Source organism: Nicotiana sylvestris, chromosome 2 (genome assembly GCF_000393655.2).
Source record: "Nicotiana sylvestris chromosome 2, ASM39365v2, whole genome shotgun sequence".
Classification (NCBI taxonomy): Eukaryota; Viridiplantae; Streptophyta; class Magnoliopsida; order Solanales; family Solanaceae; genus Nicotiana; species Nicotiana sylvestris.
In genome coordinates, this window is record NC_091058.1 from 42,832,825 (window position 1) to 42,860,220 (window position 27,396).

Sequence of the window (27,396 nt, forward strand, 5' to 3'; positions counted from 1 at the left end):
TAGCTAACATTTAATGGACAGGATGGTATTGAATCCAAACTAATCAATTATGCCGATTCTGAAATTAAAACTATGATTAACTAATAATGACACATGCATCAAACTAAAACAAAACTAAAAATGTGAAGATGCTTCACTGATTAAAATAGATGGAACAAGGAACAAAGAAAATTTAAACTATACTAATACACAAAAATAAATCGTAAAATTAACAGAACACTTAATGAAATCAAGACTATAACTAAAACTTCAACAATGCAAGTAAAAAGAAACAGGAAAACTCACTGAAGCACGAGAAACTCCGGCCAGTCACTGACGTCCGAATCTTTTCAGATTTTTGACACGCAATATCCCTAACCATGTGTTCTCTAAGAACACATGGTTAAGGATATTACGGTTCAAAATCATAAAGATTTTGATTTAAGGTTTTGGCCAGAAATTCTTAGATCTGAACTTCGAGCCGCTTCACAGAGATTTGAAGGAAAATAGTCATGGATTTTGGTTGAGGGAAGTCCGGGGGTTGTGTGGTATGATTTTGGGCTGGTTTGGATGAACTTGCGACTTGGCCGGAAAACTTCAAACTGAGATTCGACGAATTCTGGCAACATTCGAGGGAAACCAATAACGAGAATGGAAAGAGGGATTCATGGGGGATCTATGGTGTCAATTTGGGTTTGAACGGTGTAAGTGACGTTCACCGCCGGCGAGGGATTTAGGGGCGGCGCGGATTAGGGTTCATGAAGTTGAAAGACACGGTACGAATGGGGTGGGGGGTGGGGGATTTCGGACACTTATATACCAAACATCCTAGTTAGATCCAGACCGTTGGATTGATGAGATCCAACGGTCGTGATTGAAGGCTGGGGAAACGACGTCGTTTGGACTTGTTAGGAACCGGACCGGGTTGGGGAATTTGGGCTGGACTGTATAGTTGTTTGGACCAACTGATTAGGTGCAAAAATGGTCCAAATTTGGCCTTTAATTAAAGCCACTCCCTTTGTATTTTTATTTTCTTTTTAATAATAATTTTTCCCATTTTTCAGTTTGTAATCTTGTATTTTTGTATTTATTTTTCTAATTTTTATAAAGATGCAAAATTAAACTAACAATTAAACTAAAACCAATTAATGCCTAAAATTTACTTAATAACTATTTGCGACCGTTTCACAATTAAAATAATAAAAATGCTAAAGTGAACTATTTTTGTCATTTTCTTCATATCCTATTCTAAAACAAATTAATCCCTAATTAATACTAAAGTATGAAATTAAATCCTAAATGCAAATGCATATTTTTATGTATTTTGTATGAATTAACATGCACAAATAAAATGCAACAATTATCAGAAAATGACACCAAAATGCATAACAAATGAAGAAAAATCATTTTGCTTAAATTTTTTGGGAATAATTCATATATAGGGCAAAAATCACGTGCTCACAGCTGCCCCTCTTTGCTCGGAAACACGAAGAGTTTTCGTGCAAAGAATAAGTGAGCAACTACGAGCGATTTTTGCACGTTTTAATATTCCGCTGTAAAGCATTTTGAAAAGTTTTGACCGCACCCTGCTTCAAAGGTTGCCTACATATCCTGGGCTAAACAGGAATCAGGTTAGTGTAGTTCGAGAGTGTCTGGTAACTGGGACTACCAGGAGCTGTGATTTTACTGCGCTTGCTGCTGTTACTGCTTGCTGACCTCCCTTATTACACCACGTCAAAGATAAAAGAAGCTAAACTAACTATGCTCTATGAATTACAAAAATCCTATCTAAATTCTTCAAACTTGCTCTTGTACTTCCTTGCTGCCTTGTTGTCTTGTGTTTCCTTGTTGCCTCATTGTCTTGTGCTTTCTCGATAAAATTCCCTGTTGCTATTCCCCTGGTTAATTGAGATGTTATTCCCTCTCTCCAAACTGCTGAACTTGAATAAACTCGAACTCGAATGTATTCCTCTGTTATCCAGGCGGGCTCCTGACTGCTGAACTTAAAATTGAAACTACTCCTATATTATCCAGGTGGGCTCCTGACTTCGACTGCTTAAAATATTTAACACCTCCATTCTCTAGGCGGGCTCCTAATTGCTAAAATTCAAAATACGTGTCTCTGTTCTCCAGGCAGACTCCTGACTTTTAAAATGTAACCTGTATGTCTCCGTTCTTCAGGCGGACTCCTGACTTCCGAAACTTGAACTATATGTCTCTATTCTCCAGGCGGACTCCTGCTTTCAAATTAGACAAAGAGATTTGATTGAAAAACAAAAATTCGAATTGTATCACCTTTGTTCTTCAGGCGGGCTCTGATTGTATGTCTTTGTTCTCCAGGCGGACTCCTGACTTCTAAATTTTGAATTCTGTACCTCTGTTCTTCAGGCGGGTTCCTGACTTCAAAATAAACAAAGAGATTGATGGGAAGCTAAAAACTTGATTGTATCACCTCTGTTCTTCAGGTGGGCTCCTGATTGCTTAAAATTTGAATAGTATGTCTCTATTCTCTAGGGGGACTCCTGACTTTTAAAATTTAAACTGTATGTCTCCGTTCTTCAAGCGGACTCCTGACATCAAACTTGAAAAGTATGTCTCTGTTCTCCAGGCGGACTCCTGACTTCAAACTTGAAAAGTATGTCTCTGTTCTCCAGGCGGACTCCTGACTTCAAACTTGAAAAGTATGTCTCTGTTCTCCAGGCGGACTCCTGACAACTTGCATTTATCCTAAACATGCGAACTTTGCAACCAAATTATATTCCCGTATGCTATTCATGATTATCTTGTATTTAATCAAACTGTACTTTCCGGTCAAACCTGATTACTGCTTGTTTTTCCCTCCTGGAGAATTCCTTCCTCAACAACTAACTTTTCTGCCCCTGCTTAATCAAAGAAAATTTCGTCAGTTTAAAACGGTGGTTAGTTGATGGCATTCTTGCTAAAAAATCCTTCCACTGCCTTGCTTTGTGTTTGACTGATTTCCACGCACTGACCCTGAACCGCTTGACTTTCTGACCAACTTTTAAATTTCCCAACCTCTGGCGACCTAAATGTTTTACGCCCCTGCTGTTATTTCACTTTTCTGACCTTTTTGTTTGAGCTTTTGCCTTTCCCACGACATTCCCCAATCATTTCACCGATGAAACTTCCGTTAATTCCCTGTATTCCACTTGACATCAAGTTGTTTTTGACATGCTCTGACCACGTTGTGCTTTACAATTCTAGAAGCTGGTAGTGAACTTTGAAGTCCTTTCTGCTTGCATTGAACAAAACTGGCACTGAAACATCTCAGCTAGATAAAACCCTCAAAAGAAAATGAAATGCAATGATTCTTGAGTTAAGGATAAGAAGAATCCAAAACCAGATGACTGTTTGAAAAGAGAAGGAAAAGAAACTTATCTGAGCGAGACAACTAGTACCAATGGTCAAGACATGCATTTTGGATTAATCAGCCCAATCTATCCAACCAAACAACTCTCAATTGCCGTACCTCATTGCCCAAAACTTCCAACAATTGTTTGAATTACCCAAACCTTAACCTCGTTTTCCTGCGGTACCACAAAACGTTTCCATCAACAGACCTTTCTCAGTTTTCCATGTCTCAACTCACTTTCGCCTTGAGGTGCCCGTGAAGGTTTTCACCACTAAGACTCTCTCATTTTATTTTCTCTCAGCTCCCGTCGCCTTACGATGCCCGTGAGAGTTTTCAACCATAAGACTCTCTCATTTTTATCTTTTGTTCTTCTTGCTTGAACCAGAGTGTTGCCACTGCCACGAATTACCGCTACCTGCTCGACTTGGCATTTATCAAAAATTGATCAGAAGGTCTTTCTTTGGACCGTAATGTAGGCTTTTGGATTGGGTTAGAAAGAAAGGTATAAAAGGCTCAAAACAATTCAAATGGGTTCAAATTACAACTTTCGGAATCCAACTTTCACAACAATCACAACTTCTGCCCCAGTTTCTTGCTTGGAGATTTTTGGATTTCTATTTTGGTATGACTGAACCTCGGAGTAAGGCTGCCTACGTACCCTTTCGGGATCAAGTCAAACGTAGTTCACTGTATCATAATTACCTTTGTTGTTGTGTTTTTCTTTCTTTCCTTTTCTTTCTTTTTCTTTTCTTTTCTTTTTTCCTTTCCTTCACTTTCATTTTTCCTTTCTCTTCTTTTCTTTTTCTTTCTTTTTCTTTTTCTTTTCTTTCTTTTTCTTTTCCTTTGTTTTTGTCTTCTTTCTTTTTCTTTTTCTTTTCTTTCTTTTTCTTTTCCTTTGTTTTTCTCTTCTTTCTTTTATGTTCGGCACCTGTGTTCCCTGATAGTGCCATTGATTCCGAAAGAGGGGTATGAAAAATAAGTAAGGCTCAAAGGGGATGACAAGGGATAAGAGTGTTTGGATAGCAGGACAAAACGCCTTCATCATTTCAATCTTTAAGATATGCCAAATACAAACAGATACATTCAGAAATAAAGAAATCATACATAATATCTCTTGACCGCATCGGAATTGATGGCCATTTCTATACATTTTCCTTCTACATCTGTCAAATACAATGCTCCGTTAAACAACACTCTGGTTACTACAAATGGTCCCTGCCAGTTTGGGGAAAATTTTCCTTTTGCTTCAGCCCAATGAGGCAAAATCCGCCTCAGTACCAACTGTCCGACTTCGAATTTCCTTGGACACACTTTCTTATTGTATGCTCTTGTCATTCTTCGTTGGTACAGTTGGCCATGACACACTGATGCCAATCTCTTATCGTCAATCAAACTCAACTGCTCAAGACGTCTTTTCACCCATTCATCATCATCGATCTCAGCCTCCGCAACGATTCGCAGAGATGGGATTTCCACCTCTGCGGGTATTACAGCCTCGGTGCCATACACCAATGAATAAGGAGTCGCCCCCACCGAGGTACGAACGGGGGTGCGGTATCCTAACAATGAAAAAGGTAATTTCTCATGCCACTGTCTAGATCCTTCAACCATCTTCCGGAGTATTTTCTTTATATTCTTATTGACTGCTTCAACCGCACCATTTGCCTTGGAACGGTATGGAGTAGAATGCCTATGGGTAATCTTAAACTGCTCACATGTCTCCTTCATCAAATGACTATTAATATTAGCCCCATTATCCGTGATGATTACCTTCGGAATCCCAAACCGACAGATGATATTTGAATGCACGAAGTCGACTACAGCTTTCTTAGTCACAGACTTGAACGTCTTAGCTTCCACCCATTTGGTAAAATAGTCTATAGCTACCAGAATAAACCTGTGCCCATTTGACGCTGCTGGATCAATTGGCCCAATAACATCCATGCCCCATGCAACAAAAGGCCATGGTGCGGACATCGTATATAGTTCTGATGGTGGAGAGTGAATCAAATCTCCATGCACTTGGCACTGATGGCACTTACGCACAAAACTGATACAATCCCGCTCCATGGTGAGCCAATAATAACCTGCTCGGAGAATCTTTTTTGCTAGAACATACCCACTCATATGCGGTCCACAAACTCCGGAATGTACCTCAGTCATGATAGATGTGGCCTGTCTTGCATCCATGCATCTCAACAACCCGAGGTCTGGAGTTCTTTTGTACAACACTCCTCCACTAAAGAAAACCCCGCTTGCCAATCGCCGAATCATTCTTTTCTGTTCCTTGGTGGCCTGTACCGGATATACTCCCGTCCTGATGTACTCTTTGATATCATGGAACCACGGCTCGTCGTCGATTTCCTCTTCTATCATACTACAGTAAGCATGCTGATCACGGACCTGAATCTGCAATGGATCAACATAAGCCTTGTCTGGATGATGCAACATCGATGCCAAAGTAGCCAAAGCGTCGGCAACCTCATTATGAATCCTTGGAATGTGCCTGAACTCTATAGCCTGAAACTGCTGACAAAGCTCATGCAGACATTGCCAGTACGGTATAAGCTTTAAATTTCGTGTTTCCCATTCTCCTTGAATTTGGTGTACTAGTAGGTCCGAGTCACCCATGACCAAGACTTCCCGTACACCCATATCTACAGCTAATCTCAATCCCAATATACACGCCTCATATTCTGCCATGTTGTTCGTACAGTAGAAACGAAGCCGAGCTGTAACAGGGTAATGCTGACCGGTTTCAGAAATAAGTACCGCTCCTATTCCCACACCTTTCATATTTGCAGCCCCATCAAAGAAAAGTTTCCATCCCGGCTTCTCGGCTTGTTCCCATTCATCAATGTACATCACCTCTTCATCAGAGAAATAAGTTTTCAAAGGTTCATAATCTTCATCGACGGGGTTCTCAGCCAAATGATCGGCTAGTGCCTGTGCTTTCATCGCAGTATGTGTCACATAAATAATGTCGAATAATGCAAAGTTAAATCCTAAATTCAAAGGCAACATATTTTTGTATTTTTCATAATTTAAACAAAATTAACATGCGCAGATAAATGCAAAAAAAAATGCTACAAAAATCTACGAAATTGCAAATAATGGGAACATTATTTTGTTTTGAATTTGTGGGAGTAATTCATATAGGGCAAAAAAATCACGTGCTCACAACCAACACATATATAAGATTAATTCCAAGAAATAGGGTGTTATAAATACCTTAAATAATCTGAAAAAACTCGAACCAAAGCTTCCCTTAGCTTACAAGCACCCTTATTCACATTACTACACCATAAATACTCTCTTCTTCACTTAGGCTAACTTTTGAGGTTAGGTTTAGGTAAAACACCATTGGATTCGACTTGGAACCCTTGAGAACTGTAAGAGAGGTGTTGAGAGTGTTTGGGAACTGTCCTTGGTCGAAAATGACCAAAAATAAGCCGTCCAAGCCCTTTAAAATGTTCAAGGGTCGTCCACCGCCTAAGTGGGTCCCATTGAGAGCTGCTTGCATGGTCTCACAAAAATGCAAATATTTCTCGACTCTGATGTCGTATTGATAATGTGTTAGAAACTAGACTCGTAGATCTTTAATTTGGTAGGTTGATCATCCCATAATTCCAAGTATGATGGGAGAAAAGCTTAGATACATTTGGGTTAAGGTTCAACACATTTATGAATGTAACTTGTGATGATCTTTTTCAACTTTTATTCCACAACTCGCTTGACTTCAAAATATAACACATGACTATCATACGACTAAATTAACTCATAACATAATCTCCTTATAATGTTAAGCACCATAGTCTCACCCGAAAAGTATATGTTATAACATTCCCAACTTGTCAACTTTCGACGAAACTTATTTTTTTTCAATTCATTTAGCTTCTAAGCCTTCAAACCCTCTTGGTACTTGATATTCATGATCTTAAATATATGTAACATCCATGTTAACACGATTAACTAACTTTGTAAACTTTTCAAAGGTGATTTCATTATTGGCTTACGGTGTACTCTTACATACGAAAAAATAGGGTGTAACAGCATACCTCTGTTATTTCAATGGGTTCCCGTCCTTGGTATGGATGGACCTTCTTTGTAGCGGGGGGAGGGGGTAGCGGCCGTTCTGATTTATGGTTGGTGTCATTCCCCATTAAGTCACGAAATTGGATGATATCTTCTGGCATTGTCTCTTCGGTCCTTTCTTGATTCCGCTTGTACTGAGGATAGTCAGTGGGTTGGACCATTAAGGTCATCCTCATCTTCACGAACCTCGGCACAATAAGAATTGTGTATTTAGTCCCAAGTGGTTGGGGGGTACTTTATCAACCGACTTAACAGTTTTCTCGTTGCTCTTGAACCATCCCTACTCAGCCCGTTCTGAAGAGCTGTGACCGCCATCCCTTCAAACACATTTGGCAAAGTCATCCTTAGTTGGTTGAACTAGACAAGGAAGTCCCTCAGTCCCTCTCCCAGAGATTGTTTAATAGCAAATATGTCGTTCACTCTTACCTCGGTCTTTCTAGCTCCGACGTGAGCCGTCACGAACTTGTCAGCCATTTCTTCAAAGGTTTCTATGGAGCGTGTTGGTAGCTGCGAATACCAGGTTAATGCCCCTCATGTGAGGGTTTCACTAAACTTCTTTAGCAAGATAGAAGATATCTATTCTTTGTCAAGGTCGTTTCCTGAGGTAAGGCGGCATTTTAAAGGTTTTTGGTATAGCATGCGGGGTGCATCATCACTGTACGGTTGTTTGATGAACTGGCAGGCATCCCTCTTTGACAACAGCTTAGGGGTGCCTGGTATTTTATTGAACCTTTCTTGGTGTTCTTTCATTTGATCTCAGAGTATCTTGTTTTCATTCTCCATTTCTTCCATCCTTTTCAGAATAGTTGCAAGGGCGTTGTCACCTGTACTATCAATGACATTGTGAGTAATACTTGTTGTTGGGGGAAAAGGTTAGTTGCACTGCTCGTCCGTTTATTGTATCGTGCAAGTCCTTGCATTTTCTATAGTTATGTCCCGAGCGGGCTTGTTGATGACGCTGGTCAACATGTCAATTAGCCACGCTTCGAGCATTTTTTTACAACTGGGGGCGCTGCAGTGAGGGGGTGGTGACTCATATCGCCTAGGGGAGGCACCGAGTGTCGCGCCTTCGTCTGCCGTTTCACAACTTTCGTTGATGACGTTCATGAGGTTGGTTGGGAGGTCACTTATTATCCTCGTCCTTTCTTCTCGGTTACCTGCCATGTTAGGATTTGTGTGCACAAAAAGGAGATCTTGTTTTTTTTCTTTTACGTTAGTGACTCGTTCTAGTTGTAGATCTAGAAGAAACTAAAAGTTTTAACTAAGAAATCCCCACAGGTGGCGCCAAATTATTTGACCAAAAAATATGTATCTTGGTTCAAATAATTAAATTTATATAATTATGAGTTAAACTTAGTTAACAATAGTATTTCTAGATAAAACATTCAAGGACGCAATAATCAATGGGTGGGCTCGGTTAGATAGTAATGGCAGCATGCAATAACTGTTCGAAAAGGCATAAGTAATAAAGTAGCATTCAATTGCAATGAATATCAATAAATGACATTTAAGTAAATAGGAAGAATGATTCACCCAATAAAGGATGAAATAGATGGATGTTTCTCCCTGACAATGATGAATGACAGACAAATCCTTGAATATTCAAGTTATTATCGGATCTGATGGAAAAGTATGGAATAGTATAAATTAGAACTTTAATGAAAAGGTGGTGTTTATATCTTAGCAGGAGAAAGCGAATCTTTTTGTCAAAGTGAGTTCTTACAAGCACTACAAGAAATTGAGGATACGACGACATTTATTTAGTGACTATTGAAATAAATGTCGGAAAATTTCCTTTTTTGACATTTATGACAAAGTATCATAAAAACTACGATATTTAATATTAATTGTCATAGAAACAATGACATTTGATACTAAATGTTGTAAAAAATGACATTTGATAGGAAATATCATTAAAACAACGACATTTGATACAAAATGTCGTTAACATAGTGACATTTCTTAAGAAATGTCGTAAAAAGTACGACATTTGCTACAAAATATCGTAAAAATTAGACATTTGATCCAAAATGTCGTAAAAAGGACGACATTTGGTATAAAATGCCATAAAAACAATGACATTTGGTCCAAACTGTAGTAAAAATATGACACTTATATCAAATGTTGTAAAAATATTTTTGATACAAATGACAAAAAAATATGACCTTACTTTAAATGTCATATTATTTGTCGGTAATTACGAACATTTACATCTACAATTGAAAATTTCTCTATACTTTCTAAATTTTAAATCATTCTTTGTCTTATAAAAAATATCACACCCTTTATATTTAATATTTAATTTGTTAAAATATTGTGTTAATTACCTACAATATAGACGATTTCTCTTCTTGTTGCTTAATATTTTAAAAGGCTCGTCCAGGACTAGCTCATGAGCGACGCATTTGCACAATGCCTTGAGGCGGCTCAAGTGTAGGGCTTAATTTGTGAGGCTTACATGCACCACAAACATAAGATTATGCACCCTACATGCCTATCGCTCAGCGTTTGGGCTCGCTCAATAAGTACTAGGTAAATCATCTGTTAAATTTTCTAATTAATGGTGTAGACCCTCAAAATACATTAACAAATGAATGATCTTAACTCAAATAATGAGTCATAGTATTGTTTATTTACTAAATGAAAACATCGTGAGAGTTAATCGAACTATATATCTTCACTCGCTATTGATTTTTATTCTTAATTTTTTATCTACCAAAAGAGACTTTAATACTTTGTATTTATTTCTGAAGGAGTAATATTTTGAATTATAATATTGATAAAGTTTATTGATTATTACTTTTAGGAAGGTAATTAAATGTGTAGTTTGATAATAATTTATAACTTCTAGCCTTTTAGGGAAATAATCAAATATGTAGTTTGAAAACAATTTTAACACTATTGTTTTGTTTATACTTGTAAAACATGTTAGATATTTTGGTTTTTATGAGTTTCCTTAATCCTTTGATTTTCTTAACCTTTTAATGCACTTTCTATATTTTTATTATATATATATATATATATATATATATATATATATATATTAATTTCTTGAACTAAAAAATTTAAAGATTCATGAGGCTAACGCCTCCCTGGATATTAAGTGAAATGCCCATGTCATATGCCCCGCTTTTAAAACATTTTACCGATTTAAAACTTTTAATATATATATATATATATATATATTAAAATATTAATATTTAGTCAATATATATATTATTATTACTACTACTTATTAGATGTTGGATTTAAAGATTGAAATATTTAAAATAAAACAAAAATATTTATGAAACCAAGGAACCAACATTTACTGACAAAACTTGAGAAAGCCGTAGCCTTACAAGCACCTCAGGACCCATCCCCTCTCTTCTCTCAATCTAAAATCAATTTTGGCTCAAAATCTCAAATTGGGTTTAGCCAAAATTTCTCAAGTCTGCTCCCTCCATCCCAAGACTCAAAAGGAGCTATGTATGGAGAGTATTGGATAATTAAAAGGAAAAGATTTTGGCGGTAAGAATTTTTCTTCCCTCCTCCCAATTTTAAAAAATATAGTTTTCCTTCCTTAGTTAGAATTTTACAAAAAACCTAATTTTTTACATTCCACTGTGCAATAATAGATAATTGGAGATGAAAATCTCTGAGGCTTTTGCTGCTGAGATTCACAAAGGTTATTTTCTACAAATTCAAGGTACCCAATTTAGATAACAGATATCTTTCCTTTTCTTAGTTGTTCGGATTTGGGTTAACAAATTTCTTTATTTTTCTTAATTATTCGAATTTGAGTTAACAATTTTCTCTTTAGGTATTGATTGGTAGATTGATTTTGATTTTTTGGTGTGTTTTTGGGTGTTTGTTGTTTAGTATATTTATAAAGCTGGATATAGGATTTTCATTATTTAGTGGCAGATTATGCTTAGAGTTCAATTATATTATTAGTTTTTTGGTGATTAAAGTGTTAATTATTGTATAGTAACTAATTGGTTATTCTTTTTTGTTGTCTGTTTGGTTGAAAAAAATGGATCTTGTATTTTTTTTTGTGTGTGTGAGAGAGAGAAATTTTGGTGTTAATCTTTGTGAGGAGTACCCCATTTTGCTGTTTTTAATAAATATATTAATATTAATTTTTATCAAGTAAAAGTTTTTGTTGTCTATACAGTTGTGTCAGTTTATACAAAATATCTTTTAGATATTGATTATTAGATTCTTTTTGATTTGGTTTTGGTTTATTGTCTGAAGATTTCATTATTAACCACTGATACCACAACACCTTCTTCATTGGTAAGAAAAACAACGGTGAATCCTCTGTTGTCGCCAGATAAACTATTTATGAGGGGAAACTGCAATCTTTATTAAAAGTTTGCAGTATTGCAATATATTGATTTAATTATTTGCTTGTCTTTTTCTGTGCTCTAGCATTCATATGAAATCAAGTCTTAAGCTGTATAATAGACTCGGGTATGATTTGGTAAATGTGCATCTTCTGTCTATGTTGGTCAATTGTTGCAGAGAAAAGCAAGCCAGTTTTTTTACTTATATTTGTGCCTGCAAAAATGTCTTGTTAGGTTAGAATTAGGAGAAACACATGTGGTATGGAATACTATAATTGGCTTACACCATATGTTTCCTTCCCATTCCTGGAAAACTGAATTTAATGTCATTACCATTTCGTACGATAGTCATATTACTAGAACCACTTAGACCTGTAATATATGCCTGAATGTTGTTGTTAGTGCGTGGATTCATCTGTCGATATATGTTTTCTTATTTCATCATTCATTGAGAGTTTAATTGAATTATGGTATCTTGATTATCGGATACTTTGTTCATTTTGTTGAGTTTGCGGGTTGATTTCCTATTTGATAATAGTACGAATTGGTTATTTATTATAGTTATGCCCTGCGTTGAGTCGAGGGTCTGTCGAAAACAGCCTCCCTACCGAAAGATCTTCGTATATACTACCCTCCCTAGACCCTACTAGTAGGATTATACTAGATTTGTTTTTGTTGTTGTTGTTGTTGTTGTTGTTGTTGTTGTTGTTGTTGTTGTTCTTAGTTGTTCAGATTTTATTTTTGAAGAATGTTAATCTTTTTAACATGATAAAAGAAGAGAGTCGAGTAGGTTATTTGACCAACATAGAAATAGTATATCGATTTATATATAAAAGAACATATAAATAATAAACGAGCACAATGTGCATAGATTTTTATAGGCATCTCTAACTTATTTGGAGATGAGACAGAGTTTGACAAATTGATGGATGGAAGAAAGTTCATTTTTTGGGGCATTTCTTTAATTTATTTTGCTTTTTTCATATCTCAAATATGAGATTTTTGTGTTCTAAAAATACTTACTAGGTTTCTTCTTTCCTAGTTTTTAGGCTCTTTAAGTTTGCTTGCAAAATATGTTTGTAATGCTTAAACATTATGTATAGAAATAATGGTACTATTTAAAGAGATTGGATTAGTATGATCTCATTTACTAGTACAATCTAAAATATATCTAAATTAAGTTCAATCAAACATCAATTTGATACTTGTTTTTAAAAGTTATATTTACTCAAGATGTCAATTATGGTATTCTATAGTTTAATTATGCTTAGTCATGATAAAATATTAAATATTGTGGCGATAGAGTGAACTAGTTTGTAAGATTCACTTGAAAAAAATAAAGAAACTACATATATTTTTTTCCATGCTCTGAATGAATACATTTGTATAGTCATTAGTAAAGTATATAAATTATAGATATACTCTTTTTAGTTTGTATCTATAAGTACTCTTTTTTAGTTGATTTTTTTGCTATATGTATAGGTTATTCTAATGGATAAGAGTTGGATAAACATATTGAATAGGAATGATCCTCTATATGATAACGGAGCCAAAAAGTTTCTTCATTTTGCCACATTAGATAGGCCTAATGCATATGAAATCTGTTCATGTCGGAAGTGTCGTAATATGAAATTTATCCCGAAAGAGTTGATTGTTGAACATATTGTGGTTGATGGATTTCTACCTAGTTATGTTAATTGGATTTTCATGGTGAGACATCATCTTCATCAATGTCTGTGGATAGATTAGATATAGGTGATGAAATACAAAGCTTGGTGCATGATGCTTTTGGAGTTCCTCCTAGTAGTGACTTCATTAATATGGACACTCGTGGTGATAGTTTTGGTGGGTCAAATCAACATAATGTGGGATTTCATAAGAAAAATGAAAAGTTTTTTAACTTATTGAAAGAAACTGAGCGTGAATTATATCCTGGAAGCAAATATTCACTTCTTTCTTTTCTTATTCGTCCATTACATTTAAAGTGTCTCAATGGGTGGAGTAACAATTCATTTTCCATGTTGTTAGAGTTGTTAAAAGATGTGTTTCCTGAAGGTGAAATATTACCCAAGTCCTTTAATGATGCAAAAAAAAAAAAAATTATTAAAGATTTAGGACTCGAATACAAAAAAATACATGTGTGTCCAAATGATTGTATGATCTATTGGAGTGAGACAAAAAATCGAACTGATTGTAAGTTTTGCAAAGCTCCAAGATACAAACAATTTGTAGGTGAATCTGGTAGTTTGAAAACCTCAAAAATTCCAGCAAAGGTATTTAGATACTTCCCATTGATACCGAGGCTTCAAAGATTATTCATGTCATCTAAAACATCTACTGATATGAGATGGCATGTGGAAGGTCGCACTAAAGACGGGGTAATGCGGCATCCTGCTGATAGTATTGCTTGGAGAAAATTTGATGAATCGCATCAAGATTTTTCTCAAGATCCTCAAAATGTTAGACTTGGATTGACTTCAGATGGATTTAATCCATTCAAGTCTATGTCTATCTCACATAGCACATGGCCAGTTGTCTTGGTTCCATATAACTTGCCACCTTGATTGTGCATGAAGCAACTATACATGATACTATCAATGATTATTGATGGACCTCATGGACCAAGCAATGATATTGATGTCTATCTACGACCGTTAATTAATGAGTTAAAAGAATTGTGGGTTGGCATTGACACTTATGATGCGTCAAAGAATCATATGTTTCAAATGCGTGCTTCATTGCTTTGGACAGTCAATGATTTTCCAGCACTAGGTAACTTATCAGGATATGGTGTGAAAACTAGATATGCTTGTCCATGTTGTCTGACCAAGACTAAATTTCTGAGATTGAAATATGGGGAAAAATATTGCTTCATGTCGCACAGGCGTTGGTTACCCCATGGGCACAAGTTTCGAAAAGATAAAGTTTCATTTGATGGTTTTAAGGAGTTAGAGGCAACACCTAAATGTTTGTCAGGTATTGAAGTTCTTAAGCAATTGAAAGGTATTAGAATAATTCGGAAAACATCTATTGGCCAAATCCAAGAAAACAAAATGGAAGAATTCTGATCATGTTGACGATGCCATGTTACAATATTTATGAAAAAAAAGAGCATATTTTTTGAGTTAGACTACTGGAAAGACAATATGATTCATCATAATCTTGACACAATGCATATAAAAAAGAATGTATTTGACAATATATTCTGAACATTACTAAATGTTGACGGGAAAGAAAAAGATAATCTGAATTCTCGTTTGGATTTACAAGAGAAGGGGATTCGAAAGGCTTTGCACCCTAAAAAAATCTAATGGCAAATACTATCTACCTCCGACATGTTTCTTTTTGAGTAATGCACAAAAAGATATGCTCTTACAAGTTTTAAGAGATGTGAAAGTACCAGATGGATATGCTTCCAATATATCACGTTGTGTTGATCTTAAGCAATGCACTGTGCATGGATTGAAGAGTCATGACTGTCATATTTTAATGCAATAACTCCTTCCTATTGCTTTGCGAGGTCTCCTTCCACTGAATGTCCTTAAGCCAATGATAGAATTAAGTAATATTTTTAGGGGCATTTGTTCGACAGTTATGAACATAGGTGAATTAGAAAAGCTCCAAGATCGAGTTGCAATAACTCTTTATCATTTTGAGAGAATATTTTCTCCATCTTTTTTCTGATATCATGGAACATCTAGTCATCCATTTAGTTGAAGAAGCAAAGATTGGTGGACCTCCACAATACCGTTCAATGTAGGCATTTAAAAGGTACCATTTCGTTATTCTTATTTATTGTACTTATGAAGTATTATATTGAATTATAGTATTATTTATTATTTTAGGTACTTGCTTACTCTTAAAAATTATGTGAGGAGTAGAAGCCATCCAGAAGGTTCAATTACAGAGGGATATTGGATAGAAGAGTGCATGACATTCTGATCAAGATATCTACATGATGTGGAGACAAAGTTAAATCGATCTTTAAGAAATTATGGTTTCTATAATGAGATTCCAAATCAAGAGTGTCGTCAGTCAACTAAAATTGATAGGTTTACGCTTGATGACATTACTCATGCCCAAGAGCATAGATATGTTTTATTTAATTCTGTTACCATAATGCCATACCGTCAGTAAGTATTCAATAATATTCTGCTTTATAATTAATTATTAAGTAATAACATTTATAATTTCTTTTATTAAGTTTTTAAGTGTTTTACTTTTGCAGTGAGCATATAAAAGAAATCAAGAAGCAAAATTCTCGTCTATCGAGACATGATGTGGATCAGATTCACAATGAAAAATTTCACATATGGTTTAGAAAATATGTAATTGTGAACCAGCTAAAATACTTGTACACACACACACTATATATATATATATATATATATATATATATATTATAGTATCAACTTTGTAGTATTTGAGCAACTTTATTGTGATGGCAAGAAAAAGACAGAGAAATTTCAGTTAAGAAATGCTTCTGTCTGATGTTCCGGAGCAACAAGAAGAACAAATGGGAGGTGCGGCGATGCCTCAACCACCTCAAAACTGGCCACAAAATGAAGGACAAGCTATTCGATCCAGTAAATCAAGAAATGATTCACATGAAACAAAAAAATCCCTAGGTACTTATTTTGTATAATATCTTATTTTTATTGAATAGCTACACTTTGTGTATTTGTACACTTTTTCCCAAGCAACCAAGTAGACCTAAATATAAAATATCAACTCAAGCAAATCCACCGAGAGTACTTGTACTTTGACCACTCATCTCTATCATTGTTCCTAAAATAATATACTTATAAGTCCCCCACAGAAGCAGAGACACCACTTAAACATACAAATAGTATCATGAATGTGGAGACATATATATTCTGTGCTTATGAAGGTAGCACTTGCTTTGCTATTAGAAGCTATCTTCTGCAGTACATTGGCCAATTACACTTAGCTTTCATATACAAATTGAAAACATGAGACAGATTGTGAGCACATCAACATTATCGCTAAGATATGTTTAATGGATCTAGCTAAGGCGTCTAATAATCTAGCAGATATAATATCCAAGAAAGAATTCATATCACTATACCTACCTGTATCGCTGTAGTTTTTTCCCCCAAAAATATATATGCTTCATTTATGACAGCTTTTCCTCTATCACTTTATTATTCTAATCCCTTGGTATTAATGGAGTATTTATGTGAATTTTTAAAAGAAGAAAAAGAATAATTAATTGAGTTTTACTAGTTATGGACGACTCTCTTTTTTGTATTTGGTTATTGCAGACTCTAGTGCTAATGAAGAGCAATCTAAGCGACCTAGGGGTCCTACTATAATGCACTCAGGATGGGGAAAAGATGGTGGCATTTTACATGTTGAGTTGAATAATCTTAATCAAGCTATTGGACCTGATGCAACTACATTGAGTTCAAAACTTGGAGTCATAACACGAAATGGCATTTTAGCTCCTTTAAATCATAAAGATTGGAGGCTTGTGCCTAAACTGTACAAGAATAGGATATGAGCTCATATTAAGGTGCTTATAAAATTAAAGAAAAAGGTTATATACTAAGATTCTTATTGATTTTATGCTTTTATACATGTGTTATACGCTGATGTTTGCAGGAAAATACTGATGCAACTAAGGATATGAGACGTATGTTGATGATATTGGTTGGATCTAAATGGAAAGAATGGAAGCATGAAGCAAAAATGATTGGTTTTAAGCCATACAACAACGATATCGAGCACTTAGCTAAACGTCCAGACAGGGTAGAAGAAGACCAGTGGCGTGCATTAGTTCATTATTGGAGCTCTAATGAAGCAAAGGTATTCTCCGAGCATCAAGCATCTTCTTATCTTGCCCTTGGCACATGCTATTAGCGCATTCCTTATGCGGATCATACTTTTTCTTTTAAATATTTTTATGCTTTTCCTCTGTAGTTCTTCTTACCTTTTCTCTTTTTTCTTTTAAAAGTTTTATTTTTTGGTCTGATGTTTGGCCATGAATTAGTTCTAATATATAAAATTACGCGTAACTTTTCTAGGAAAAGAGCGAGAGGAACAAAGAAAGTCGAAGGAAGTTAAGTATGCCACACACATCAGGAAGAAAAAGTCATTCTCAAATTATAGATGATGTATGCCATATTTACTATAAGCTTTCTGCAATTTATATATCAATACTTATTTTCTTGAATATCTTTGCAACAAATTTTTTACTATTTAAATAGATGACAAAGAAGAATGGTGTAAAACCAAGTCGTATTGAGGTATTCAAAGAAACACATACAAGAAAGAATAAACAACTAGTAAATGAGATAGCTGATGAAACTATGGTAAATTCCCATTCTTTATGAATATGAATTACTTTCTTTCCAATATAAAATTTTATTAGCTTTTCATTGTTTTACCTTTTCTTTCCAAAATAAAGAAATAGATGAACTTTCTAAGGTGTATCCCGAGTTAAATATCCCTGGAAGTGCTCCAAATGATGTGTATGCACAGATTATGGGACCAGACACTCATGGAAATATTCGAATTTTAGGAAAAGGAGCAGCTCCAAGTTTTGTTTATGGCCCTGCATATAAGCGATCCCAGGCTGAGCAAGAGATTTTGATAGAAGGGTTGAGATAGAAGTTGAAAACACTACCTCCGCTATAAGAATTGCGATGGAAGAAAAATTGTCTGAAGCAAAAGAAGAAATAGAAGCGACGGAAAAAAATTATTTGAAGCAAAAGAAGAAATAAAAGCAATGGGGGAAAAATGTTAGAAACATCAAAGGATATGGATGCAAAAATAGAAGATAAAGTAAAGCTGGGTATAAATGCATATCTAAAATCTTTGGGTATTACTATTGGCTCAATTAAGAAATTATCTGGTGATGAGCAGGTAAAAAATATTGTACTCTTTAGCAAAATTTTATTGTATTTAAGACAATCTTGTAATTTAATTTTCTTTTAATTGTAGTAATCTTCCTCTTTTGTGATAGGTTTCTGATAACTCAATGGACGATCACCAACAATCACTATCACCTGTTTCACTTGTTAACACAAAGATGGTGAGTTCGTAAACTCATTTTAACTAAATATTTTTCTGCATACATTCGAAGAGTATAGTTTAACTATGTCAATTTTCACTTTAGTTACGTAAAGCTTCAAAATAGCATTTTAAAGTATAGAGGCTATTTTGCAGTAAAAAAGATCATGAGTATGTCTTCTCAAGGATGGAGTTCCATTTTTAAACTTGTGTCTGACAATGATGGTGGCATTCCTGTTGCAGGTGTGAATAAGTTAGTTTCTTTTTTCGAACGAACGAATACTATAACGAACGAATCAAGATAAGGCCGGAACACGCTGGTCATCAAATGCATGAACGTTGCTGGGGCATTAGTTAGCCCGAAAGACATCACAAGGAACTCATAATGACCATATCTGGTCCTGAAGTCTTAAGAATATTTGAATCCCTGATCTTCAACTAGTGATAACCCGAACGGAGATCAATCATGGAGAACACTCTCGCTCCCTGAAGCTGGTCAAATAAATTAGCAATTCGAGGCAAATGATACTTGTTCTTAATTGTTACTTTGTTCAATTGCCTATAATCAATGCACATTCTCATTATGCCATCATTCTTCTTCACAAACATAACCGGTGCACCCCAAGGTGACACACTAGGCCAAATTAACCCCTTATCTAGGAGTTCCTGAAGCTGTTCTTTCAATTCTTTCAACTCTGCTGGTGCCATACGATACAATGGAATAGAAATGGGCTGAGTGCCCGGCACTAGGTCAATACCAAAATCAATATCCCTATCTGGTGGCATGCCCGACAGGTCTGCAGGAAACACATCGGGAAAATCCCTCACAACTGGAACAGAATTAATACTGGTAGTCTCACCTTCGACATCCCTCACAAGCGCTAGATATGAAAGACAACCCTTCCCAACCATACGCTGGGCCTTCAAGAAGGAAATCACTCTACTAGGAACATAATCAGTCACACCACGCCACTCGATCCGCAGCACACCCGGCATAGCCAAAGTGACTGTCTTAGCATGACGTCTAGAATAGCAAGACACGGAGATAACCAATCCATGCCCAAAACGACATCAAAATCCACCATGCTCAATAGCAATAGATACACTCGGATCTCCACACCCCCAATAGTCACCACACATGACCGGTACACACGGTCTACAATAACAGTATCGCCCACCGGGGTAGATACATGAACAGGCAAAGCAAGAAACTCACGGGGCATACCCAAATAATGAGCAAAGTATGATGACACATAAGAAAAGGTGGAACCGGGATCAAATAATATAGAGGCATCTCTGTAGCAGACTGAGACAATACCTGTAATGATAGCATCTGGCCTACCTAGAAGTGCATAAAAATGGGCTTGACCGCCCCCTGATCGACCTCCCCCTCTAGGACGACCCCTGGCTTCCTGACCTCCACCCCTAGGTGGCTGGGCGGGTGGTGAAGTAACTGGAGCAGAAGTCGAGGGCTGACCCCTCTGCTGGGACGAACTAGCAACGCGACGAGGACACTGCCTCCACACATGCCCAAACTCTCCACACTCAAAATAACTCCCAGGTGCTGGAGAAGGGGACTAAAGGGAACCCCTCGTACTGGAGTGACTAGCTGATGCACTCGGCATAGAAAAACCCTGAATTGATGGGGCACGAGATGAACTCCGAGCTGGTAGGGCACTGAGCGAAGGCTGGCCCTGCTGAGACCCATGATAACCAAGGCCTGAAGATGCCCCACGATACTCTGGACGGGCTGACTGAGCAGGCCTGAAAGAATGAACTCTACCATGCTGGAACTGGCCCCTCGAAGGAGCATCACTGTAACTGCCCGATTCTCGAGGCCTCTTGGACTCCCTCTCCTCTCAATCCTGACGGCGAACCGTCTCAATCTCGCGAGCGATATCAACCACCTCCTCGAACATAGCACCCAACACCCTCTCTCGGGTCATAAGAATACGAAGATGATAGTTAAGGCCATTAACAAATCTCCTGATCCTCTCACGATCTGTCAGAACCATCCAAACGGCATGACGAGCCAACTCAGAAAACCTCGACTCATACTATGACACAGTCATATCCCCCTATCACAACCACTCAAACTGCCTACGCAGCTCCTCTCTGCGAGACTGCGGTACATACTTCTCCAAGAAGAGAGTGGAGAAATCCTGCCAAGTAAGGGGCGCTGCTCCCATAGGCCTACGCCTCTTATTCGCCTCCCACCAAGTGAAGGCAGCCCCCGAAAACTGAAAGGTAGTAAATGCCACACCACTAGTCTCAAGAATTTCTGTTGTACGGAGCATCCGCTGACGCTTATCCAGAAAACCCTGGGCATCCTCGCCCTCAGCACCACTGAATGACGGAGGCTGGAGTCTACCAAATCTCTCAAGACGATGCTGCTCGTCATCCGGCATAACTGGCACAACAAACTCCTGAGCTGGTGCAACCGGCTGGGCTGGAGGTGCCCCCGGTGTCTGAAGTCCCTGCAATACCTGCTCAGGTGTGCGAGTAGCGGGGGTCGGATTGCCTCCCCCGGCCTGTGAAGTAGCTACTGCTGTAGTGGCTGAAACTGCCTGAGCCAGGCTAGTACAAACTGATAAGATTTGTGCCAAGGCCTCCTGAAGACCCAGAATCACGATGGGCACAGTTGGTGCTGCTGGAGAATCTATACCTGGAGCCTAATCTAGAGCTAGGGCAGCTGGTGGATCTACAGGTGAGGCCCTCACTACTCTGCCACGGCCTCTGGTGGTCTCCGCTGGTGGCACTGGTGGTCGTCCACCTCGTCTGGTAGCTCGCGTCCTCACCATCTGTGAGAGAATAGAATAACAGAAGTTTTAGTTCTCGGACCAACAAGTTCGCACGATAAGAATTTCAAGAATATAAAGTTGTTCCTAAAGGTTCTGCAGCCTCTCAAGGATAAATACAGACGTCTCTGTACCGATCCGCGAGACTCTACTAAACCTACTCATAACTCGTGAGACCTAAGTAACCTAGGCTCTGATACCAACTTGTCACGACCCAATTCTCGAACCCGATCGTGATGGCGCCTCTCGTGAAGACAAGGCCATCCAGACCAAAACAGAACACCTCTTTAAGCAATAAATCATCACAACAATAATAAAACATGATATAGAATCCATAATTTGCAGAATTTAACGTTAACAACAGTAGAAACCATCCCGACATAGCCCAAACTGGGGTGTCACAAGTCATGAGCAACTAAGAAATCCGGATACAAGTCTAATAAACACTAAATCCGATATAATAGTTCTAAGAACATGAAAATGCTAAGATAGGGGAAGCACGGGGCTGCGGACGCCAGCAGCTACCTCGTAGTCTCCGAATCAGTGCCTGGACTGGGAGAATCAGCACTCAGGAGTGGACTCTCCGACGCCTGAATCTGCACACATGGTGCATGAAGTAATGTGAGTACTCTGACTCAGTGAGTAATAATTATAAATAATGCCTGAAAGTATGAAAATACGTAAAGGCACAAAACAATTCCATATCAAGTAGTAAAATCACTTAAGACAGTAAATCAGTGAAGAAATCAAGTGAAATTCATTTTAAAACAAGTAAAACAAGTAATTTAACAGGTAAATAACAAGTAGAAATCCGTCCCTCGGGCACAATATCAATCAATCAGAACAGTATAAGCCCCTCGGGCTCACTCTCAATGCAGTATCAGCCCTTCGGGCTCAGTATCAATCACTTAGAACAGTATCAGCCCCTCGGGCTCACTCTCAGATCATAGTGGATACCCACGCTCACTGTGGGTGTGCAAACTCCGGAGGGGCCCCTTACGTCCCAAGCGCTATATCAAGCCACCTCGTGGCATCATCACTCGGCACTCGGCCTCACATCACTCGGCACTCGGCCTCACATCACTCAAGCCACCTCATGGATTATAAAGTATCTCAGGCCCTCGGCCTCATATCACTCAGCATATCCTCACATATGGCCCTCGGCCTCACGCAGTCCGAAAATCATCACAAGCCCTTCGGGAATTAGTAAAATAGTAGTTCTCAGCCCAAAACATCTTTTAGGAATATCATTTAAGTTTCAAATACGAGTAAAAGTGGCTGAGTGTGTTAAATAGTAGATATCAACAGGACTGAGATCAAATAATAAGTCAAACAGTGAGGAAACAGTGATAAAAATCCCCGAAGGGTCCAAATAGTTGGCACGAAGCCCAAATATGGCAATCAACCCAAATCATGATGATAACAAATAAGTTTCGGTCAAATACGCGGTAAAATCGTCAATCTGGACGGACCAGGTCACAATCCCTAGTAGTAAAAGACCCCACGCTCATCATCTAGTGTGTGTCTTACCTCAATATAGTACTACGATGTGCAATCCCGGGTTTCAAACCCTCAGGATATCATTTACGGTCATTACTCACCTCGAACCGGCTCAACTCTAGCTCGCGACGCCTTTGCCCCACGAATTGGCCTCCACACGTGTCATATCTATCCAAAATCAGAACGATTACGTCACAATATGCTAAGGGAACAAAACCCAAGTGAAGACAATTGAAAAATATCAAAAATCCCGAAATTAGAAAAACCCGAGCCCCGGGCCCACTTTCTCGAAACTCAAAAATTTTTACATCATTAGATTCCTTATCACCCCACGAGTTCATACATATCAAAAGTTCTCCAATTCGACTTCAAATGGTCCTTCAAATCTAAATTCAAAAGTTTAAAATCCCAAGCCCTAGTTCTTCCATTTTTAGCTTAAATTCCATGAATTTCTAGGTTAATTTCACAATAGAATCATGTTTTTGGTTCATAAAACTTACCTCAAATCAATTCTCCTTGAATACTTCTTCAATCTCCCTCAAAGAGCTCTTAAAATGATCAACTATGGTGGAAAAATGGCTCAAAATCGCGGAGGAAATGTCTTATAAACTTTCTGCCCAGTTCTGATATTCCTTCTTCGTGAACGCATTCGACGTCTCGCGTTCGCGAAGCACAAACTTACGTTGACCAATTTTTCCCCTACGCGAACACGTCACACCAATCGCGAACGCGATGCTTCTGCCTCGTACACCTTCGCGAACGCGACAACCTTACGCGAACGCGATGAACAAAATGCCTTGGACCCCAATTTGCTCTACGCGATCGCGAGTGCCTTCTCGCGAACGCGATGTACTGCTTCCCATCCTTTCGCGAACGCGAGGCACCTCTCGCGAACGCGAAGGCTTAATTCTGGTATTACTCAAATCCTTCTACGCGAACGTGACATACCCCTCGCGAACGCGAAGGGTTATTTTCTACAACACCTGAACTCCCAAAATCTGCAACTTTTCAACTTAGAAAATGGTCCGATTGACCACCCGAAACTCACCCAAGGCCCCCGGGACCTCAACCAAGAGAACCAACACGTCCTAAAACCTCATTCAAACTTGTTCCAATTATCAAAACATCTCAAACAACACCAAACCATCAATTCTCATCGAATTCAAGCCTTAGTTTTCTAAAAACTTTCGAAATACGCTTTCGATCAAAAACCCAATCAAACCACGTCCGAATGACCTGAAATTTCGCACACACATCAAAAATGACATAACGAAGCTACAACAACTCTCGGAATTCCATTCCAACCCTCAGATAAAAATCTCGCCTATCAACCGAAAATCGCCAAAATACTAACTTCGCCAATTCAAGCCTAATTCTACACCGGACCTCCAAAACCAATTCCGATCACACTTCTAAGTCATAAATCACCTTCCGAAGCTAACTGAACCATCGAAATTCATATCCGATCCCTCTAACACATAAGTCAACATCCGATTGACTTTTCCAACTTAAACCGTCTTAAAAGAGACTAAGTGTCTCATTTCTTACCAAATCCACCTCGAACGCAAACTAATCAACTCGATCACATAAAATGCGGATAACGTGGCATAAAGAAGCACTAATTGGGGAAACGGAGCGATAACTCATGAGACGACTGGCCGGGTCATCACAAACAAGCTGGCATACATGATGGCTAGGAGAGCACTGTGTGACAACAATGGCAGGGATCTTAATATTCTCTACTACCCCCCCTCCTGTTTGCAAGTAATGTTTTAAGCTCAGATTGTGAAAGCTCTACTTATCTTATTAAAAAAGTTAGGAATAAAGAAGTTTGTTCTAGACTGGCATATTTTGGGAACAAAAATATCCTTCGAGACATGTTATGTAATAGCCAAGTAGAAAATGCCCCCTTGGGCAATTTCAGTTGTATGAACTCTGATATTATGTGATATATATAAATAAGATCCCTGTTCTCAAAACAAAAAAAAAGGAGTTTATTCACATCTCAGTCCTTAAGGACTCTCTCCGGTCTATAATAAGTGATTTTTTAGCCTTTCTATTTTGGTTCCAAATAGGTGTCTTTTTTATATAATCAAGAATAAATTAACTTTAGTTTTTCAAATTTGCCCTTATTTATATATTTCAATGTGTCAATTTAACTATATACAAATTTTAATTAAGGATAATTTAGTCAAAATACTTATTTATTTTTAAGATGTAATATTTTCTTAAGGGATGTATCAAATATTAAAAAGTCACTTACTGTGGACCGAAGATAGTATTTCCTTTTATCTCCTCAAGTCTTTCGTTGTTATACTTGGACAGGAAAATAGCAAACAAAAGCAAAAGCAAAAAAAATCCTTTATCTCCTCAACCTTTTCGTTGGTATTCTCGGACAGGAAAAAAAAGAATAAAAACAAAAATAAAAAGTATACTTTAGTTTATCTCCTCAAGCCTTTCGTTTTTATACTTGGACAGGAAAATAAAGAATAAGAAGAAATACAAAAAGCAAAGAAGACAACAGGAATAACATCAAGGTAAAATAACCACAAAAAAATATATTGTTCTACTCCTTGATTTTATAGAATAGATGACTTAAGCCAATTGTTAACAAGGCCTTATACTTATTTACTAAAATTCTTATATAACTTATTTATCTGAAGTTAAATCTTCTAACTTTTAGTTGGGCAAAGTTGTTAAGTATTTTTTTTAGTGATCAATATCTTGCACTATTTCTTTTTCAATTGACAATTAGCTGGCCCATCCTTGCCTTTCAAAGTAACAATCTTGTGAGAATTTGGGTTTACAGATCCACTAAACTTACAGAGGTCTTGAAAGAAGAAATAGTACAAAGCTAGTTTTTTTTCTAAATAAAGCTGATTCAAGTTGGAGCGAACAAGAGGAAAGAAACGGGAAGTAAGTGTTGTTTCAATCCTAGCAATTAGCATTTTCATTAGTAGTTACCTCAATAAAATCCTTAAAGCACAATATAAAATGTGAAGCTATGTAATTTAATGATTTCTGACAATAGGCAGCAAACATTTTAAAAGATTTACTTATATCATTAATAATAAGCAATAATTATTTAAACTATATATTACGCCATGAATATCTTTTGTGAGGACTACAGGTTTTGCTTTAGCGGTTTTGGGGTAAAAATAAAACCGCCCATTGGAAGCCAACTCTACTTTGAGGGACGAGCATAGTGCTCCGACATTTGGGGTTCCAAAGGAAGCAAGTGTGCCACTTGATGTCTCAGTAAATTGATATTTTTGGAGTACGTATTTGTTTGGAAGTTTCAGGTCATAATTCATCAATTGGCGACTCTATAAAGTACAATTTTTTCACTTTGTTTTAGGTCTCAAATAGTGATATTTTGTTTGTTGCTTGTTTGATAGTTTCAGGAAATACATCATTCATCTAATCATCATTTGGAGCTTATCATAACTGTTCATTTTGTTTGATAGTTTCAGGGCACCGTTCCTCAGTCTGCCGACTACGCTTTTTTCATGATCACTTTGTTTGGTAGTTTTGAGGGCATCATTCATCGTTTAGTTAATACAACATGAGTATACAGCTATTTCACTTCTGGAATGTTTATTTCAACTAAAATTTACAAAATTCTGTTGCAATTGCTGCTTTTAAAAGGACTAATTAATCCAGTTAAAAGATTAATATTACGCAATAACTTTTGAGTGTTGGGATAATTAAGTTTGAGTTGAGCGCTGAAGAAATAAATCATGCATGCGATAGAAGCGGATGTGTGATGTGACATAATTGAAAAGATGCATGTTAAATTTTAGCTTTAATTAGCTAAATTATATTGAATCTTTTGAAATTGGTCAATGTTAAATTCCACCATTGATGAGTGGAAGAAGCTCGCATAAGAAATCAAAGAAGAAGAAGAGGCAGTGGAGGGAAAGTTGGTTATAACAGATTTTCTGAAAACATAAGAAAAATACATATACCCCTATATACATATATATAGACTTCTACATCTACAACCAACTTCTAACACTTCTAACAAGCTAATACAGCTATACAAATCTATTAATCACGTGTGTATTTCAACACCCCCCCCCCCTTTCAAGCTAGGTGTGATAAAAATGTTTAAAAAGCGTAGCTTGGACATCAAATGATAGTGTTGAGCAGTCCTCAGTCCCTTAGTAAGTAAATCTGCTTCTTGTTCTTCTGTTGGTAGATATGTAGGACATATCAGTCCTTGACCTTTTCCCTTACAAAATGGCAGTCTATTTCTATATGTTTGGTTCTTTCATGAAAAATTGGG

General features: G+C 37.2%; 1 pseudogene; it reads left to right on the plus strand.

Moving 5' to 3' along the window:
- Positions 1 to 14,372: 14,372 nt before the first annotated feature.
- LOC104212791 (uncharacterized) lies at positions 14,373 to 19,059 on the plus strand (annotated as a pseudogene).
- The last annotated feature ends 8,337 nt before the right edge of the window (positions 19,060 to 27,396 follow it).